The sequence below is a fragment of the Thalassophryne amazonica genome, chromosome 9 (genome assembly GCF_902500255.1).
Source record: "Thalassophryne amazonica chromosome 9, fThaAma1.1, whole genome shotgun sequence".
In the NCBI taxonomy this organism is placed as follows: domain Eukaryota; kingdom Metazoa; phylum Chordata; class Actinopteri; order Batrachoidiformes; family Batrachoididae; genus Thalassophryne; species Thalassophryne amazonica.
The window spans coordinates 113,151,507-113,171,890 of NC_047111.1; the positions used below are offsets into that span (position 1 = coordinate 113,151,507).

The following is a 20,384-nucleotide window of genomic DNA, read 5'->3' on the forward strand; positions in this document are numbered from 1 at the left end:
TATATATATATATATATATATATATATATATATATATATATATATATATATCCATCCATTTTCTTCCGCTTTATCCGGAGTCGGGTCGCAGGGGCAGCAGCTCCAGCAAAACCGCCCAGACCTCCCGATCCACACACACCTCCCTCAGCTCCTCCAGGGGAACACCAAGGCGTTCCCAAGCCAGCTGAGAGATGTAGTCCCTCCAGCGTGTCCTGGGTCTTCCCCGGGGCCTCCTCCCAATGGGACGTGCCCGGAACACCTCTCCAGCAAGGTGTCCAGGGGGCATCCGGAAAAGATGCCCGAGCCACCTCAACTGACTCCTTTCGACGTGGAGGAGCAGCAGCTCGACTCCGATATTATATATATATATATATATATATATATCATAGGAACAAAAGCAACACACACAGAAAGCAGTACAAAAAATCAAATAAACACAAAATTACAAAGTACACATATTTACATTGCATAATCTTGTAAATTTATAGATTTTACATAGCTTAATAGTTTTTATTGTGTGTTGTTTGATATTATTTTAAAGTATGTGTCTCAATCTGACTTTTTAAAGAAGCTATAAGAGGGCAATGTTTTTAAATACTTCATTTAGCAAAAATCAAGATAAAATCTGTCACTGGAGGAATTTGGGTCTTTGAAAATTTGTAACAAGTCATATTTTTTTAAGTGAAATGTGTTTGCCAAAATGGCCTTGGAGATCTAATAGTAATTCAGAATACAAGATGTTCTAATGTTTCTGTCGAATTGTTACAAAAGCTATGTTTGTCATCTACACTAGGGATATATTTACATAGGCTGGCTTACAAGGACCATCAGACAGCCTATGCTGTCTCTAAAAGAAGCATGGTCAAATTCTTTTTCTCCAAAATCATTAACAACTGTCCAGGAAACTCCAAATAGATTTTTTCTACAATAAACCACCTTGTCAATCCTCAGAACCAAACCCACATGGAATCCACAGCAGAGCAATGCAACAACTTAAATGGTAAATGGACTGCATTTATATAGCGCTTTTCCACCTGCATCAGATGCTGAAAGCACTTTACAATAATGCCTCACATTCACCTTGATGTCAGGGTGCTGCCATACAAGCCACTCACTACACACTGGGAGCAACTAGGGCAGGGGTGGCCAAGTTCGGTCCTCGAGAGCCACATTCCTGACACTCTTAGTTGTCTCCCTGTTCCAACACACTTGAATCCAGTGAAAGGCTCATTAAAAGTCTGCTAAGGAGTCTTTCATTGGATTCAGGTGTGTTGGAGCAGGGAGACAACTAAGAGTGTCAGGAATGTGGCTCTCGAGGACCGAACGTGGCCACCCCTGAACTAGGGGATTCAGGATCTTGCCCAAGGGCCCTTAGTGATTTTCCGGTCAGGCTGGGATTTGAACCAAGGATCCTCTGGTCTCAAGCCCAACACTTAACCACTAGACCATCACCTCCCCTAAGCAACTTCCTTTTATTTTTCAAAAATAATATGAACACCATCTGATCTCAGTTTTTCAGCTCTCTCTCTCTCCACCCTTGTCATCAGTTTCTCTAAACCCGCTAATTTTCGGCTGCTTTGCTGAGGTTATACTACTTCATTGGCTGTAATGGATTTCGTTGAACAAATTTCCAATGCGATTGAAAATAAGCAATATACTGTAGGGTTTTTTTTTTTATTTATAGAAAGCATTTGATAATATAGATCATACCTTGCTATTGGACAAATTACAGAAGTATGCTATCAGGGGATTGGCACATGACTGGATAGTGAGCTACTTATGCAATAGGTCTCAGTGTGTCCACATTGGTGGGACAAATTCTGAGTTCCTGAAGATTACTTGCGGAGTGCCCCAGGGTTTAGTCCTTGGGCCATTGTTGTTTCTTTTATATATTAATGATATGTAAGCTGTATTTTATTTGCTGATGATGCAACTGTGTTTTGTAGTGGGGATAATCTGGGACAGCTCCTGGACACAATGGAGAATGAATTACTACTGTTTACTGGCAAACAACAGTGTTTACTCTTTTCAAATCATAATGACAACACAAACTAACCAAATGAACCTGATCAAAAGTTTACATACCCCTCTTCTTAATACCATGTACTGCCTGTCTTTTGTGGTAGTTTTGGACGAGGCTCTCTGAGGGTAAAGCTGCCACTGAATGTTTTGGACTTTATTTACATCAATTATGAAGAAATACAAATGATATGGCACTCTATGGTAAATCTGCATGGACAGTTCTGAAAAACTGAGTGACTGTGCAAGAAGAAGAGTGAGGAAAGCCACCAAGACACCCAGAAGAAGTTATAGGCTTACGTGGCTGTGATTGGAGAAATTATGCACAGTGCAAGCTTTGCATTTTGTATCACCAGTTATCCATCTTCATGATGAAGTGGTATAGAGGAGGACTTTCTTAAAAAGAAGAACCTGAAAGTTTAGCTACAAATTCCCAGAAGATACATCTGAGATGCAAGCCTGGATTTGATCTGTTTTGGTGAAAGAAAATCCTTCTGTGCTCTACTCCACTATGAAGCTAAGAGTAGTGATGCAAAATGCAAAGCTTGCACTGTGCACAATTTCTCCAATCACAGCCACATAAGCCTATAACTTCTCCTGAGTTGTCTGGGTGTCTTGGTGGGTTTTCCTTGTAAATCACTGCAGAGGTGTTATCAGGTTGTGAAAACAGTGTTTTCAGTTTTCAAAGTGTTTTTCAGTAGCTTTTACATAATATATGATGGACATGTTAGATTTACACAGAAATGAAGCTGTTTTGGAGCAGATTCTGCCACGTTGGATTCGCAGCCAAAGAGAGACCAGACGTCACTGTGCCTCTCTACTGTGACTGGCTGTCACCCCCCACCCCCCCCCCCCCCAAAAAAAACCAACTGATTTGCAAGATTGTTAGTTTTTCAAACCTGTAATCTGGGCCAGGAAAAAGTTCAGGATGGTCCTGTCTATACTTCTTTGATTTTGCTTGGATAGGACATCTTCGGATTATGGCACAATTGTAGAAATGATGGTAGTACTGTCGATTGATGTGATATTTATTGCAGCCGCCATGACAACTCTAAATTTGTGTCACGTCCCTGGCAAGGCTACCTTTGACAGTTCCTGACTTGTCCTGGCTGCCAACGATAAACAGGAGCCGTAGCGTACAAGCCAACCCTGACAATGATTGTTACTGTATCCTTCCCTTGTTCCATTCCAGGGGTGTATGCAGTTAAGGTATTGATTAGGGCATTCCTCTGGTGCCTGGTTCCCTTGTCCTCACCATCAAGTCTGTCATTAGCACTCTTGAGCTGCAAGTTGAAAATTTCCTTTGTTAGTCATAAGCAATTATATATATATTTACTGTTCAGATACTGTATAATTTAGGTGGCACGGTCATAACTGGTATTCAACTCAACACCTTATTGGACAGGCCCTATATTTTTAGTAAAGTAAGTCCCTTCGGCTGCTCCCTTGTTTTGCACTTGGGGTCACCACAGCAAATCCAAGGTGGATCTGCATGTTGAATTGGCACAAGTTTTACGCCGGATGCCCCTCCTGACGCAACTCCACATTACATGGAGAAATGTGGCAGGGGTGGGATTTGAACCCGGAACCTTCTGAACTGAAACCAAGCGCATTAACCACTTGGCCACCACCCCTGCTAGGCCCTATATTTTTAACAAGCTGTTTATATTGCTTCCAGAATTTTCTCAATTTAATTATCAATTAGGTTTACCACACAGGTGAAAGCAGATCAGACAAAAATGATTAATCCTATGTACCCACTGCTATTTGTGTAAAGGGCCTTTCACACCACATGCTTTGGAAGCATCAGAGGTGCCACAAATCGGTCTAAAAAGCATTATTTTCAATGAAACGCGTTGCTTTTTAGAGGCGTCTGAAGCGTCGCGTCAAAAGCCGAGGTAAACCAACACTTCTGCTGGGAGCGTGCACATTCCTGCTTGTCAACAGGCTGACGTGGTCAAAGTTCAACCCAATCCAACTTTTGCCACTCTGAACTGTGACAAAGCTTCGCACTGTCCAATAGAAACATGTCGGGTCCAAACATGGAAGACTAGCGGCAGAAACCACTGATCTCTGCAAAACAGAAAGGTGTCATAGGACTGCTCATTTATACACAGCAGTTTTCTGAAGAAAAATCCTTGCAAATGTTTTTTTAACCTCAAAATGTATTTGATGTATTAAAGCTTTTTCGTGGTTCATCGACACACATACAACATGGCGATCACTCAGCTTTCCTCTGGAGAAAAAAAAAACATCTGAGCGAAAGTCTCCGCCCCCTTGCCGCATGCAACGCGTCAGGGGTGTGGGAGACGTTGATGCGACGCGTTGCCTGATGCATATAAAGCATGCAATGTGAAAGGACTTTTAGTTACCGTATTTCCATAAATACAGCATGTTTCATAATATACTGGGTAAAAAATGAAACAGCAAAAATTTATTAAAGTGATGAGGATCTAACAAACAGAAAACACATTAACTCACTTCTTCGAGTGACTTTACTGGTAGGCCCATTAATTCCAGGCACTGCTTGGATTTGGTTCAAGCCCACACTTCTAGTTTAGAGCTGGCCATTCTTCGGATGATGATCTCAGCAGCGTCCACATTGTTCTCTCTCCTGGTATGTCTGGGAACCGACACTTTCAGGGACGGTCAAAGGATGCAGTGCATCAACTTTGTCATTCAGCTGTTTGATACTGTGAATGATGTCATTCTGCTTCTCCTGGAACACAAAATGTATATATATATCAATCAATTTTATTTATATAGCACCAAATCACAACAAACAGTTGCCCCAAGGCGCTTTATATTGTAAGGCAAAAGCCATACAATAATTACAGAAAAACCCCAACGGTCAAAACGACCCCCTATGAGCAAGCACTTGGCGACAGTGGGAAGGAAAAACTACCTTTTACAGGAAGAAACCTCCAGCAGAACCAGGCTCAGGGAGGGGCAGTCTTCTGCTGCCCATATCCATATGTTACAACCTTAATACAGAAGTTCTCACTTTACATTAAGTCCTATGCTTCACAAATGATTAAACCAATGCTGTAGACCTTTCATCATGAGCACGGACAAATCTGTGAATGAACTGAGTGATGAAAGTAAGTAGGTAAGTAAGTCCCTTCGGCTGCTCCCTTGTTTGCACTCGGGGTCACCACAGCAAATCTGAGGTGGATCTGCATGTTGAATTGGCACAGGTTTTACGCCGGATGTCCTTCCTGATGCAACTCCACATTACATGAAGAAATGTGGCAGGGGTGGGATTTGAACCTGGAACCTACTGCACTGAAACCAAGCGCATTAACCACTTGGCCACCACTCTGAGTGATGAAAATGAGCCATGGAGGAAGAAAAAAAAAACTTGAAAGATCTTGGCAAGGCCCTGGCGGGGTCTGGTGGTTGTCCCCCAGGAAAATGTGAAATCTCAAATGCATTCTGGTTAGGGCTGTAGCTATCAATTATTTTAATAATCGAGTATTCTATTGATTATTCTGGCGCTTAATCGAGCAATCGGATAAAAAGTACTTTTGCATTTTAAACAACATCAACATAGTCCAGGGCTGTCCATAAGCAATGGCACAATGTCACTGCGCCAAAGTGTTGGCATTTTGCTGAAATGGCAATGGGATGTGGCCTTTTATTTTGTTTTCTCCAATTTGTAAAAATTAACCATTTTAAGTTTTTTTTTTCAATAAAGGTTGATGGACTGTGTCCCTGTGAGATTTTTTTTTATCCCTCTTTCTCTTCAGCAGATGCATTTCAGCTGGAGGTTGAACATGAAAGCATCGCAAACAATAATCCGAAAATATTATCAAACTTATCTTTATAAAGTCTCTTTCTGGGCACTGACATTACTTAAACTTTAATTGCATCAACACCTAATAAAAGAGAGAATATATATTTTAGTCATGGTCATAAAAAGTTATGTATATTTTAAATTTAGCATTTATTGAAGCAAATTAGTCCCTTTGAGCTCGAGACCTCTTTTATAAGTGAGACCTGGACAATTATAAAGTTTCCAATTCACCCAACCTGCATGTCCTTGGAAGTGAGATGCCCACACACACTTTGACACCTTTAGGCTTCTGGCTTAATATCAGAATAAATTAAAACATGGACAAAATATGAATTAGGCCTGTGCCTCTCTGTGGCTAACGTTAGCTCCGTGTTAGTCAAAAATGTGCTGGTTGGTTCCCATTAGTCCATGTCTGGCATAATCAAGCTTCAAGCAAGTTCTGTCTTTTCTGGCTAAAATGGGTTTGTGCTCACATCAGGTTCCGTTACCTTAAAGTCTCTTTTGATAGTTACAGCGTTGTGATGACTGTAGGAAGGCCTCGCCATTTGAACCTAACTGCTAACTCATGGTAGCTTTGTGTTGGTTTTCTGTGATGAATCCCAGTAGATGAACATCCAGCGTTAGTCTCCTCTTCTACTCTCGGTGGTCTGTTAATCGTAGTATAGAGACTGAACAGGCAAATTAACATCTTGAACATAAACTTCCATCCATCCATCCATTTTCTTCCGCTTTATCCGGAGTCAAGTCGCGGGGGCAGCAGCTCAAGCAAAGCCGCCCAGACCTCCCGATCCACACACACCTCCCCCAGCTCCTCCGGGGGAACCCCAAGGCATTCCCAAGCCAGCCGAGAGATGTAGTCCCTCCAGCGTGTCCTGGGTCTTCCCCGGGGCCTCCTCCCAATGGGACATGCCCGGACATGTCCAGGGGGCATCTGGAAAAGATGCCGAGTCACCTCAATTGACTCCTTTCGACGTGGAGGAGCAGTGGCTCGACTCCGAGCTCCTCCCGAGTGACCGAGCTCTTCACCCTATCTCTAAGGGAGCGCCCAGCCACCCTGCGGAGGAAACTCATCTTGGCCGCTTGTACTCGCGATCTCGTTCTTTCGGTCATGAGCCAAATCTCATGTCCATAGGTGAGGATCGGAATGTAGATCGATCGGTAAATCGAGAGCTTTGTCCCACTACTCAGCTCTCTCTTCACCACGACGGTCCAATACAGCGACCGCATCACTGCAGATGCTGCACCGATCCGTCTATCGATCTCACGCTCCATCCGTCCCTCACTCGTGAACAAGACCCCGAGATACTTAAACTCCTCCACTTGAGGCAAGGACACTCCACCGACCTGAAGAGGGAGCACCTTTTTCCGGTCGAGAACCATGGCCTCGGATTTGGTGCTGATTTTCATCCCGGAAGCTTCACACTCGTCTGCAAACCGCCCCAGTGCACGCTGAAGGTCCTGATTTGAAGAAGCCAACAGAACCACATCGTCCACAAACAGCAGAGACGAGATTCTGTGGTTCCCAAACCAGACCCCCTCTACACCCTGGCTGCGCCTAGAAATTCTGACCATAAAAATAATGAACAGAACCGGTGACAAAGGGCAGCCCTGGTGGAAGCCAACGTGCACTGGAAACAGGTTTGACTTACTACCGGCAATGCGAAACAAGCTCCTGCTGTCGTCATACAGGGATCGGATAGCCCTTAGCAAAGGACCTCGGACCCCGTACTCCCGGAGCACTCCCCACAGGGCGCCCCGAGGGACACGGTCGAACGCCTTCTCCAGATCCACAAAACACATGTGGACTGCTTGGGTGAACTCCCATGAACCCTTGAGCACCCGATGGAGCATGTAGAGCTGGTCCAGTGTGCCGTGACCAGGACGAAAACCACACTGCTCCTCCTGAATCCAAAGTTCGACCATCGGTCGAATTCTCCTCTCCAGTACTCTGGAATAGACCTTACCGGGGAGGCTGAGGAGTGTGATCCCCCTATAGTTGGAACACACCCTCCGGTCCCCCTTCTTAAACAGAGGAACCACCACCCCGGTCTGCCAATCCAGAGGCACTGTCCCTGATCGCCACGCGATGTTGCAGAGGCGTGTCAGCCAAGACAGTCCCACAACATCCAGAGACTTAAGTTACTCAGGACGGATTTCATCCATCCCAGGAGCCTTGCCACCGAGGAGCTTTCTAACCACCTCGGTGACTTCGGCCTGGGTAATGAATGAGTCCACCTCTGAGTCCCCAGTCTCTGCTTCCTCTTCAGAAGACGTGACGATGGGATTGAGGAGATCCTCGAAGTACTCCTTCCACCGCCTGACAACATCCCCAGTCAGGGTCAACAGCTCCCCACCCACACCATAAACACTGCTGGTGGAGAGCTGCTTCCACCTCCTGAGGCGTCGGATGGTTTGCCAGAATCTCTTCGAGGCCGACCGATAGTCCTCCTCCATGGCCTCCCCGAACTCTTCCCAAACCCAAGTTTTTACCTCTGCAACTGCACGGGCTGCGGCACGCTTGGCCTGCCGGTACCTGTCGGCTGCCTTTGGGGTCCCACCTACCAACAAAGATAAGTAGGACTCGTTCTTCAGCTTGACGGCATCCCTTACTTCTGGTGTCCACCACCGGGTTCAGGGATTGCCGCCGCGACAGGCACCAGAGACCTTGTGACCACAACTATGAGAGGCCGCATCGACAATGGAGGTGGAGAACATGGTCCACTCGGACGTCATGTCTCCAACCTCCCCCGGGATCTGGGAGAAGCTCTCCCGGAGGTGGGAGTTGAAGACCTCGCTGACAGAGGGTTCCGCCAGTCGTTCCCAGCAGACCCTCACGATATGTTTGGGCCTGCCAGGTCTGACCGGCTTCCTCCCCTCCCAGTGGATCCACCAGGTGGTGATCGGTCGACAGCTCTGCCCCTCTCGTCACTCGAGTGTCCGAGACACGTGGCCGTGATACGACTACAAAGTCGATCATCGACCTCCGGCTCAGGGTGTCCTGGTGCCACGTGCACTTATGGACACCCTTGTGCTTGAACATGGTGTTCGTGATGGACAAACTGTGACTAGCACAGAAGTCCAACAACTGAACACCACTCGGGTTCAGATCGGGGAGGCCGTGCTTCCCGATCACCCCCCTCCAGGTCTCACTGTCGCCACCCAAATGGGCGCTGAAATCCCCCAGGAGAACAATGGAGTCAGAGCGCTATCTAGTACCCCTTCCAGAGACTCCAGGAAGGTCAGGTACTCTGTACTGCTGCTCGGCCCGTAGGCCGAGACAACGGTGAGAGACCTGTCCCCGACCCGAAGGTGCTGAAATCCCCCAGGAGAACAATGGAGTCACAGCGCTATCTAGTACCCCTCCCAGAGACTCCAGGAAGGTCAGGTACTCTGCACTGCTGCTTGGCCCGTAGGCCGAGACAACGGTGAGAGACCTGTCCCCGACCCGAAGGTGTAGGGACGCGACCCTCTCGTTCACTGGAGTGAACTCCAACACATGGCGACTGAGCTGGGGAGCAATAAGCAATGCGACCCCAGCTCTCCACCTCTCCCTATGGGCAATGCCAGAAAAATGAAGCGTCCAGCCCCTCTCCAGGAGTTGAGTACCAGAGCCCAAGCTGTGCGTGGAGGTGAGCCCGACTATCTCTAGTCGGTATCTCTCAACCTCCCGCACAGGCTCAGGCTCCTTCCCCGCTAGCGAGGTGACATTCCATGTCCCAACAGCCAGGGGCTATGAGCATGGACCGGGCCGCCGGGCCACCTGCCCTCGACCGCCACCCAATCCTCTCTGCACCCGACCCCCATGGCCCCCTCTGCAGGTGGTGAACCCACAAGAGGGCGGGCCCACGTTGCTCTTTTGGGCTGAGCCCGGCCGGGCCCCATGGGCTAAGGCCCGACCACAAGGCACTTGCGTGCGAGCCCCAACCCCAGGCCTGGCTCCAGGGTTGGGCCCCTAGAGCCAGGGGAACATAAATTTTTATTTGCCAAAAGAGAATGGAAAGCATGCAGCCCTGGTAGTTAGCTAAGTCTTCTTCTTCTTCTTCTTCTTCTCTTGTCATGTTAAACAGTGGGTTTCAACAAAACTTGGTGCACTACTGCCACCAACTGTTTGGTGGAGAGCACTGCAAGCTTTTTTTTTTTTTTTTTTTACCAGAATGAGAATGTTGCATTTTACATACATAAATGATTGTATCCAGGTGTTACAAATATATTGTGTACAATGTACATGTTTTACCCTGGATAATTATAATATCATGCCTCACTGCAAACATGAATTGAGCAGCTGAAATTAAAGGAATCAGAAAGCAAGAAATATGTTATGTAACAATTCCAACCAAAGACTGTTCGACTGTGACATGAAGTCTTCCTCAAATGAGGTCTGAGCGAAACAGTAAACCCTGGACAAATGTTCATTCTGGAAATGTGAAATCTAGTTGATGTTCTACTGTAACATGTGTGACTATTCATCTCATGTTCAGCATGTTTGTTTAAAACATGTCTGATAATGTTTGAACTGCAAGTTGTGAAGTGGCCAGTAAAAAAACTTATTTGTCTGTGAGCTGTTTTATTTAAATGTTAACGTTTCCTGCTCATGCATGTTGAAAACATTATTTTGTAAATCAGTTTTTAATACCTTAATGTATAATAATGTTTTTTTCCTTATTTCCAAAAATGCTAAAGATATTATGCTTTTATAAAATTTCTTCAAAATGTATATAACTCAGGTCTGTGGGACTTCTGGATAATAAGCTGCCATTGCAATCTGTTTCCATAAAAAAACATATTTTTGGTAGCTGACAATCACAGTCTGTAGTGACTTAAATTATTTTGCAAAAATTAATATTCCAATTAACAGAGTGCATGTTTATGCAAGTTGCCCCAAGACATGTTTCTGAGTTACCTCTGTCAGTTTATCACAGTAATCTTGAAATTATACAAGGTATATTCAGTAGGCCCGAATAAATCATAAATCAACAAATTATTGGTTACCATGGTAACCAGTGTTTAAATCATTTCCTATTGTTCATTCTACCTACGATTGCACACATAATTTAAATGGAGTCCAACATGAACTTTCTGTAGGCAGTAAATGATATTTAATGTTTTCCTGTAATATGAAATTTTACAAAATTTTAGAATATACGAGGTCTGTGTTGTTGGGGGGTTTGGCTGGATGTTTTTGTGTTGTTTTCTTTGCTCTCCAGGTGGTATGCAAACTGGTTTTTTGTCTGTGGAGAAGGTGCTGGCAGAAGAGTCCTTCACCCTCATCAGCGTGATATGCAGCTATATATATATATATATATATATATATATATACACTCAACAAAAATATAAATGCAACACTTTTGGTTTTGCTCCCATTTTGTATGAGATGAACTCAAAGATCTAAAACTTTTTCCACATACACAATATCACCATTTCCCTCAAATACTGTTCACAAACCAGTCTAAATCTGTGATAGTGAGCACTTCTCCTTTGCTGAGATAATCCATCCCACCTCACAGGTGTGCCATATCAAGATGCTGATTAGACACCATGATTAGTGCACAGGTGTGTCTTAGACTGCCCACAATAAAAGGCCACTCTGAAAGGTGCAGTTTTATCACACAGCACAATGCCACAGATGTCGCAAGATTTGAGGGAGCGTGCAATTGGCATGCTGACAGCAGGAATGTCAACCAGAGCTGTTGCTCGTGTATTGAATGTTCATTTCTCTATCATAAGCCGTCTCCAAAGGCGTTTCAGAGAATTTGGCAGTACATCCAACCAGCCTCACAACCGCAGACCACGTGTAACCACACCAGTCCAGGACCTCCACATCCAGCATGTTCACCTCCAAGATCGTCTGAGACCAGCCACTCGGACAGCTACTGAAACAATCGGTTTGCATAACCAAAGAATTTCTGCACAAACTGTCAGAAACCGTCTCAGGGAAGCTCATCTGCATGCTCGTCGTCCTCATCGGGGTCTTGACCTGACTCCAGTTCGTCGTCGTAACCAACTTGAGTGGGCAAATGCTCACATTCACTGGCATTTGGCACGTTGGAGAGGTGTTCTCTTCAACTCTATGCGAAGGAGATGTGTTGCACTGCATGAGGCAAATGGTGGTCACACCAGATACTGACTGGTATCCCCCCCCCCCAATAAAACAAAACTGCACCTTTCAGAGTGACCTTTTATTGTGGACAGTCTAAGGCACACCTGTGAACTAATCATGGTGTCTAATCAGCATCTTGATATGGCACACCTGTGAGGTGGGATGGATTATCTCAGCAAAGGAGAAGTGTGTTGTATGGCTGGGGGGGCCTGGCTGCCTTTTGTTTCTGTCTTCTGTCCTGTCTTTTGTTTTTCCTTCCAGGTGGCTTGCGTTTAGGACTGAGTGGCTGTGTGGCTGAGTTACCAGGACTTCACCCTGATCACCTGAGGCTGATCAAGTGCAGCTCGTCAGGACTCACAGCTGTGGTGCATCTACACGGATTGGAGCATGGTGGCATTTAAGTCTGGAGTACACAGTGTGTATTGGCCAGAGACCTTGTGACCAGACGGGTGAGATCGTCGTCTTGAGAGCCATCTCATCATCAGTGGATGCAGAGAACGTCCAGGTTTGATGCATGGTCTGTGAAAGAGGAGGGGGTGAGGTCTCATGCTCGTCAGCACACTTCCTGAGGTACGTTAGGTTTTGTGACTAACATTTGTACAGTCAGTAAATATGGTGCCCCTCACACCTTATTATATTGAGCTGTTATGTTAGTCATTTAATCAGCTTCCACTGCAGTTGAGTTTGTGAACAGGGTGTTCCATGCCTGCAGGGTGGGAAGCTGATTAGTAATTAAGCCAGGAAGTGTTTGCTGTTTGTGAACACCTTTGAGCGGTCTCTCTGTGTGTGGAGTGTGGACTCACATGATGATTTCTGTTGGGTATTTTCTCCTCCAAACATTTTTAAAACCTTTAACAAGACAAACAGAGTCAAGAAACACCAGTGAGACAGAAAGTCAAATTTTACGCGCGGAGTGCGGCCAGGCTGTACACCAAGGCTACACTAAAGTCTGGCCTGCTTTTCCGCTCTTTTTATTAAGAGACGCCCTCATCACATAAACAAAAAAACTTGTCCTAAGGGTGGGGGTGATGACGCAAGACAAGTTTCTTCCCGTAACATAAACGCATACGTCAATAAGTGCAGCTGTAAGGAAGGACACTTTCTTTTACACAGGTCAGCACATCTCGTTCGTCTGTTGCAGTTATCAGCTGTTCTGCATCTGCCTGAAGTGTCCTGTCCTTCACACTCCTTCACACTAAGCACCACATCACAACAGTCAAAACGTTCTCTTACTCCCAGTCGTTAAGAGGCTGCGAAAACAAAGTTATATTATAATAATAAGTACATCCAGCCCTTCATTCCCAGCTCAGATTGACCCCAGAGTGCTAAAACAAAATTGAATTCTCAGGCTTGGTTAAGACAGGTGCAAAACAGCACAACACCGTTCTCATGAGAAAGAAGACAAAGCTAAAACAAGGTTGAATAACACATACATTCTCAGGGTGAAGTGCAAACAGCAGAAGACGAAGGTACAAATGTTTAACAGTGATAACATATATATATATATATATAAAATCCTTAACATTTCCCACCTGTTTATCACCTGTTAAACATACAGTAGGCATCACCCAGCTTAGTTAGTTAGTTTATTAACTTAATCTATTCTGTCCACGTTTTTATTAATTGAACACCACCAACAGATGGAAGATTCGAATCCAGCTGCTATTTGATCAACCAGTTTATACTCGTCAGGCACTCCTCTGGGGACTCCTATTGCGTCAATATATGTTGGATTTCCTACTCCTTTCCAATCTCTTTTTACTCTATGTCTGGCTATGCCTTTCTGCCAATCCTCAGGAATAAGAGAGGCTGCATATGTCGTAACGTCTTCAGGGGTCATGGGTAACAATAATGATATTAATGCACAATAACTTGACACATTTCGTGGCAGTCTGTCAAAGATTCTGTTATCACCACACCACCACCATACATCACTCCTACCGACTGGTATAAATGAACTGTTTTTTCTGTATTATTCGACTACACCACTTGTCTTATTACTTTTTCAGCTAAAGCTTCATAGGCTAAGAGTGTGTTAACTCATCACGTCAACAGTTCAAGCTTGAACTGGAGTTGTGAGCTTTTCAATATCATCATAATTCTCAGTACAGTCATTACAGTTTTCTCCACTAAGGTCTGACTGTTTCAATGCTTGATATTTTGGCATAGTTTGTTGGAAGGCCAGATTACACTGTACAAATGTATTTGACACCATTTTGCCAACCATTGTTTTGATATAAGGGATCACACAACACATGCAAAGTCCAATCAGAATTAGGACTATAATAACTGGTGTCACCATTTTCAATAGTAACTGCCAACATGGTCCTGAAGTCAACCAGGACCAGGGATTCCACCGGTTCACGGCTAGGGTGTCTTTATGCATTGCATCACGAAGTTTATTCAGCTCTTCCAATGCGTCCTGCACATCCACTGAATGAATGGAGTCTGGGATGAAAGTACAGCATGTTGTGTTCAGCAGAACACAAACTCCTCCCTGTGAACCAGTAAGCAAGTCTAAAACCATGCGATTTTGCATCACCATGGTACGTAAAGCATCTATTTCAGTGTTTTGAGCTGCTACTATTTTTTTAGTTACATTCATGAACAGACCCAATCGATAATTCAGAGTTTCAATCATTAATGAATTTTTTCCCACTCCTATCCAGGGGAACAATGAATGTGCTATTTTATCTCCTACAGACCACAATTTTTTGGTCCTTTAGTACATCCGAGCCCCACATGTGATCATGTGGTAACACATCTGGGTATATCAATCTCCTCCGTCTGGTGCTGCCATTCTTCTCTGTGGAGGTCCTACCACATATGTATGGTCAGTCACCTGGGTAGGTGCACACACACCACCCCAATTTGGTGGGAGACTCATGTACAGTCTGGAACCATAAAGCCAATAGATGTCATCATACACCGGAGTACCATTTACAGGTGGTAGCAAAAACTTACTAACATAAGCACATGATTCATCCGTTCCCCATGGACAGGAGCCTGTATAAGTACATCCCCGTCCAATGTGATGAAGATAAGTACCATCCGCATATTATGTTTTGGTTAGGCTTAAATTATTTGATAAAACATACGTTTGGGTACACAGACGTTTCTTAATTTTACCTACATTTTTATTCCCTGTCCCGTAAAAGCAAATTGGGAATGGCCGTTGTGATGACAATTTAACGTGATGATATTTTTGCATTTCCCTTCAGTCTAGTCAATGGAGCAGCACTTGGGCACGCTTGTACGTCCTCTGTTGAAATCCCTATCATATAAGTGGTTGCACTGAGGCAAGTGGTGTTACATCTTATCAGATTTGCTGAGAACTGCTGCCCCCGAAATACAGTTTGATTATGCATCCGTATGATAAGACATTCTGTCACCCTAGCAGGGTACGGTTTAGCCGTCAGAGCTGGGTGTGTTGAGGATATAGGTATCTGTGAACAAACATCTGCCAATTAGTAACGTAATTCCATTCCACCAGGCCAGGAATCCGAGGAGCACGAAACACACTAAGATCACAACGCAACCGGCTGCCCTACCAACAGTCCGGCAGCGGCGGCGCTGAGCACGCCGCTCCGGGGTCTGCTGTAGTTCAGTCATGATTGCTAGGATACAGTGTTGTTAACCACCTCACCTAATAGTGCAAGGATCTCCCTGCTTCACTGGCATTGAGACAATCTATTGCTAATTAAATAGACTCCCTTTGTAGCCAGACTTCCCCTTCCACTGTGGAGGCCGCCAACACACGCTGTATCTTACAGTGATGTATCCACGTTGATCTCTCCGCTATCTTTACTGCAGTTGGTGTTGTTAACAGCACTTGGTATAGACCTTCCCAACGAGGACTGGACTCTGATGAACACCCAGTCTCCTGGCTAGACTACTGGAAGGCCGTCCTGTGGAAGATCAAAATTATTCGGCAGTAAATGTGTTTAAGTTATCTCTTTCTGTGTTAATGTCTTTTTCATAAAATTTGCTAATGTTTGTTCCTCATCTGCTGTTTTAGTATCCATGTCAAAATTGGTAGACGATATGGTCGTCCATAAAGTATCTCAAATGGTGTTAACCCTGATGGTGTTGGTGTTATTCTCATATACAATTTTACTAGGTCCAACATTCAATCCAGGTTTGTTTTGTCTCTTCTATACATTTCCTTAATCTTATTTTTATTGCGCCCTTTTATGTGCCCTTTGTCCTTTCCACTAATCCGGCACTGTGTGGTTGATAAGCACAATGATTTTTGAGATTGACCTGTAGCGCTTCTCCTACGTATTGCACTATTGTATTAACAAAATGCGCTCCATTATCTGAATAGACTGTTTCTGGTATTCCAAATCATGGAATGATGTCTTTGCACAATGCCTTAGCCACTGTAAGTGCACCTGCATGTTTTGTAGGGAACAATTCTACCCATTTTGAGAAGGCATCAATTATGACTAAACAAAATTCCTTCCCTTCATGTTTACTCAGCTGTATATAATCCATATGAATCACTTGAAAGGGATATTGTGGTGTTGGAAATTTGCCTCTTTGGGGTCTCAAATTGCCTTGTGAGTTGTGTTTTGCACATATCATGCATGCTCTACAATGCTGTTTTGCATATGCATCGAACCCATAAAGACAAAAAATAGATTGCAATTGCGATATCATACCCCCTGATGAGACATGCGTCACGCCATGGCTCATAATAGCTGCCCATTTAAACATATTTTTTGGCCATATGGGTTTCTTTTGTGGTCATATCCGGAGGGGTGTCATATAGGAGAAAAATAGAAAGAGCTGTTGCCGCCTTTGCGGTTTTGTCAGCAACGTCATTTCCTTTTGAAACACTGTCAGAGCCTTTGGTGTGAGCCGCACATTTGCATATAGCAATTTGTTGAGGCAACTTCACAGCTTGCAGTAGGGCAGTTAGGAGAGTGGCATGAGTCACTGGCTTTCCAGATGATGTCACCATTCCACGCTCCTCCCACAGTTTTGCAAACACATGCACTGTGCTGAAAGCGTACTGGCTGTCTGTATAAATTGATACAGCCGCACCTTTAAACAGATAGCAAGCTGCAGTTAAAGCAACTAATTCAGCTGCTTGTGCTGAAAATGACGATGGCAATGAAGCAGAATCCAATACTTCTGAATTTGTGACAACAGCATATCCAGATTGTGTTTGTCCATAAGCTTTGTCAGTGGAAGAACCATCCACATACACAATTGTACTGTTTGGGATGGGTGTGTCCTGGAGGTCAGGTAAGGGTATCAATGTGGATGGATTCAATGTCGTACAGCGCTCTACCGTAAGGTGTGGTTGTGATAATAGCAAGGACATGCACGAAAGATGTCTTGCTGGGGACAAAAGGCTCATTTTTGTCTGCAACAGAAGTGCAGAAACTGCATGTGGAACTTCCAGTGTCAACTGATGGAATAGAACAACATTACTGCTACTTTGAACAGCCATAGAGGCTGCAACAACAGCCTGTACGCATGGTGGTAAAGCACTTGCCACTGCATCCAATTTAGATGAGTAGTAGGCAACTGGCCTTAATTTTGAGCCATACACTTGAACCAAAACACTAGTCATGGACTCATTCTTACAATCAGCTGTTTGAATGAATGGTTTACTATAATCTGGTAGTGCCAAAACTGTGGATGACACTAATGTTTGTTTTACTTTTACAAAAGCTTCCTCAGCTTCTTTGTTCCATTCCAACACGGTTGACATTGAAATATCATCCTTGTACATCAAATCAGAAAGTGGACTAGTCAACTCTGCATAGCAGGGAATCCATGCCCTGCAGTAATTAGTCAGTCCAAGAAATGACATCATCTGCTTTTTGGTTTGTGGTTTTGGAGCGTGCAAAATTGCTTCCTTCCTGTCAGACAGGATAGTGCGCCCTGTGGCTGATGATTCATGTCCTAAATATTTTACTTTATCCCTACACAACTGAACTTTGTTTTTACTCACTTTGTGGCCATTATCAAATAAGAAACATAATAATGCTACTGTGTCAGTTATGCAGTTTTCTCGTGTGTCAGAGGCAATCAGAATGTCATCAACATACACTAATAGTTGGCTATCTGCCGGTGGAACGAAATTAGCTAAACATACTGACATGACTTGAGAATAAATAGTTGGACTCTCTGCGTAACCCTGCGGTAATCTGGTAAATGTATATCGTTGTCCTGGTAATTTCAGTATAATTTATCTTTGGTCCTAACACACCTTTTGCACGTGTAATCATAGCTTCCACTCTTGTTTTCAAGACTGGATCATCATGTGGCAATGGTACGCCATCCTGGTCTGCAGGATTCCAGTCTCCGCGTATCTGACTCCATTTTAGGGCCACATGCTTTCATCCACACCTGTTGGACTTCAGGTCCACTAAGGTGGTAAGAACTTCTAATGTTTTCTATATCCTGCATAAATCCCTCGATATCGACATGTGGCGATGGTATCATGTCGACTGCTGCTTTGATATTATCAGCATTCCATGTTAGATATACGAGCATGGTTGATCACTGTCCTGCTGTTCCTGCACAAGGATTTGGTACTTCTATCATAGGATAGGCACCTCCCTGGTCACTGTGTTCCACCATGGGAGGGGCTGTGGGCACTTTCGCTTGACTGCGTGTTTGTGGTTTTTCTGGTTTTTCTGGTTTTTCACTTTTTACCTTAGGTTTTACTGCTAAATCATACTGTGGTGGCAGTACATCGTCATCCTCTGGTAGAGGAGGATATAAAGGTGTTGTTGTCACCGACGATCCAGCCGGCGGTGGTTGTTGAGGCTGTTCTGGTTCTCTGTGCTGAATTATCACATCTTCTTCTGCCTTACCTACAGCTTTCTTTTTCCTTGCTTTCTCTAATCGTCGCTTCTCTGCTCCTTCTGTCTGTTCTCTGCTTCCTCCTCCCAAAATGCCACTAAATCTGCCCCTACTTTCTGCATCTTTTTCTCATCACCTTTATGTTGCTGTTCTAACTCCTTCTTTAGCTTCTGTATACTGATCAGGTTCAGTCGTCCGTCAAAGTCATGTTTATTAATCCAGGTCTCCAATTTCTTTGTTGTTTTTGGATTTTTTTTTTTGCTTCCATAAATTTCCAGCCGTCAGTTGATAAATTTTCCTTATTTATAGACGTCTTACCCCCCATTTTTATTATCCCTTGTTATAATTTGGACTTCAGACGGGGGCACACCTAGGGTGTTCTAAATCTGAAGTTTTCACACTTTCTTTGGACGTGACAATTAATTAGCCGTCGTGTGGTTGATTCCTTTCACCTCCCCGTAGGAAGCGGAATCACTTGCCTCTGCTTCCACATGCACGGTTGTCACTAACGTTGTCCAAAGTATTACACTTTCACACAGTTATTTACACTTACACAAAACACTATTTACACATAGAAACACTTTTAATAATCGTACGCGTATTCTTATGCCAGGGGAGCTCGCCCTCCCGTGAAATTTAACTAATGTCCTGCATTAGGGGACTCCGCCGTCCCTGCCAAATTTAACTGCTTTTTTACAGTGCACGTATTTCTACCCGGGATTTCCTTTACGTATTAAAACAGAGGAGTCCGTATCCTCCTTCCGGAATTTAACTACGTGCGTCCCTCGCAACCGTAGAGGAGTCCGCCCTCCTTACAGAGTTTAACTGCTTAGCATTAACAGACGATTCTGTATCATCGCTTACGGAGTTTAACTGTTTAATGTGATCACTTTTATCCCCTACCGGTACGCGTATATAAACAGAGGAGTCCGCACCCTCCTTACAGAGTTTAACTGCTTTGCATTAACAGACGATTCTGTATCATCGCTTACGGAGTTTAACTGTTTTATGTGATCACTTTTATCCCCTACCGGTACGCGTATATAAACAGAGGAGTCCGCACCCTCCTTACAGAGTTTAACTGCTTTGCATTAACAGACGATTCTGTATCATCGCTTGCGGAATTTAACTGTTTATGTGATCTGATCACCACTCACTCAGTACTGTTTACAAAGAAATTCTACTCACTGACTCGACTTCCTGTCTGTCTTCTTCGGGAAAATCTCGTCAACCAGACGATGCCAACGGTGGTCGACAATTGCAGACACGATCAATCGATCGGACCTTGGCCAAGGATTTACGTCTGGACTTGACGACCTCCGCTGGACACCTCCGGTGTTGTTGAGATCCCGGACGTAGCCCCCAGTCAATGTTGGGTATTTTCTCCTCCAAACATTTTTAAAACCTTTAACAAGACAAACAGAGTCAAGAAACACCAGTGAGACAGAAAGTCAAATTTTACGCGCGGAGTGCAGTCAGGCTGTACACCAAGGCTACACTAAAGTCTGGCCTGCTTTTCCGCTCTTTTTATTAAGAGACGCCCTCATCACATAAACAAGAAACTTGTCCTAAGGGTGGGGGTAATGACGCAAGACAAGTTTCTTCCCGTAACATAAACGCATACGTCAATAAGTGCAGCTGTAAGGA

The 20,384-nt window shown here is 44.3% G+C and overlaps 1 protein-coding gene across 1 annotated transcript in view; it reads left to right on the forward strand.

Annotated features, from left to right (window-relative positions):
• spns3 (spinster homolog 3 (Drosophila)) overlaps positions 1 to 20,384 on the forward strand; it is a 62,237-nt gene that overhangs the window by 1,672 nt on the left and 40,181 nt on the right. The window lies entirely within an intron of this gene.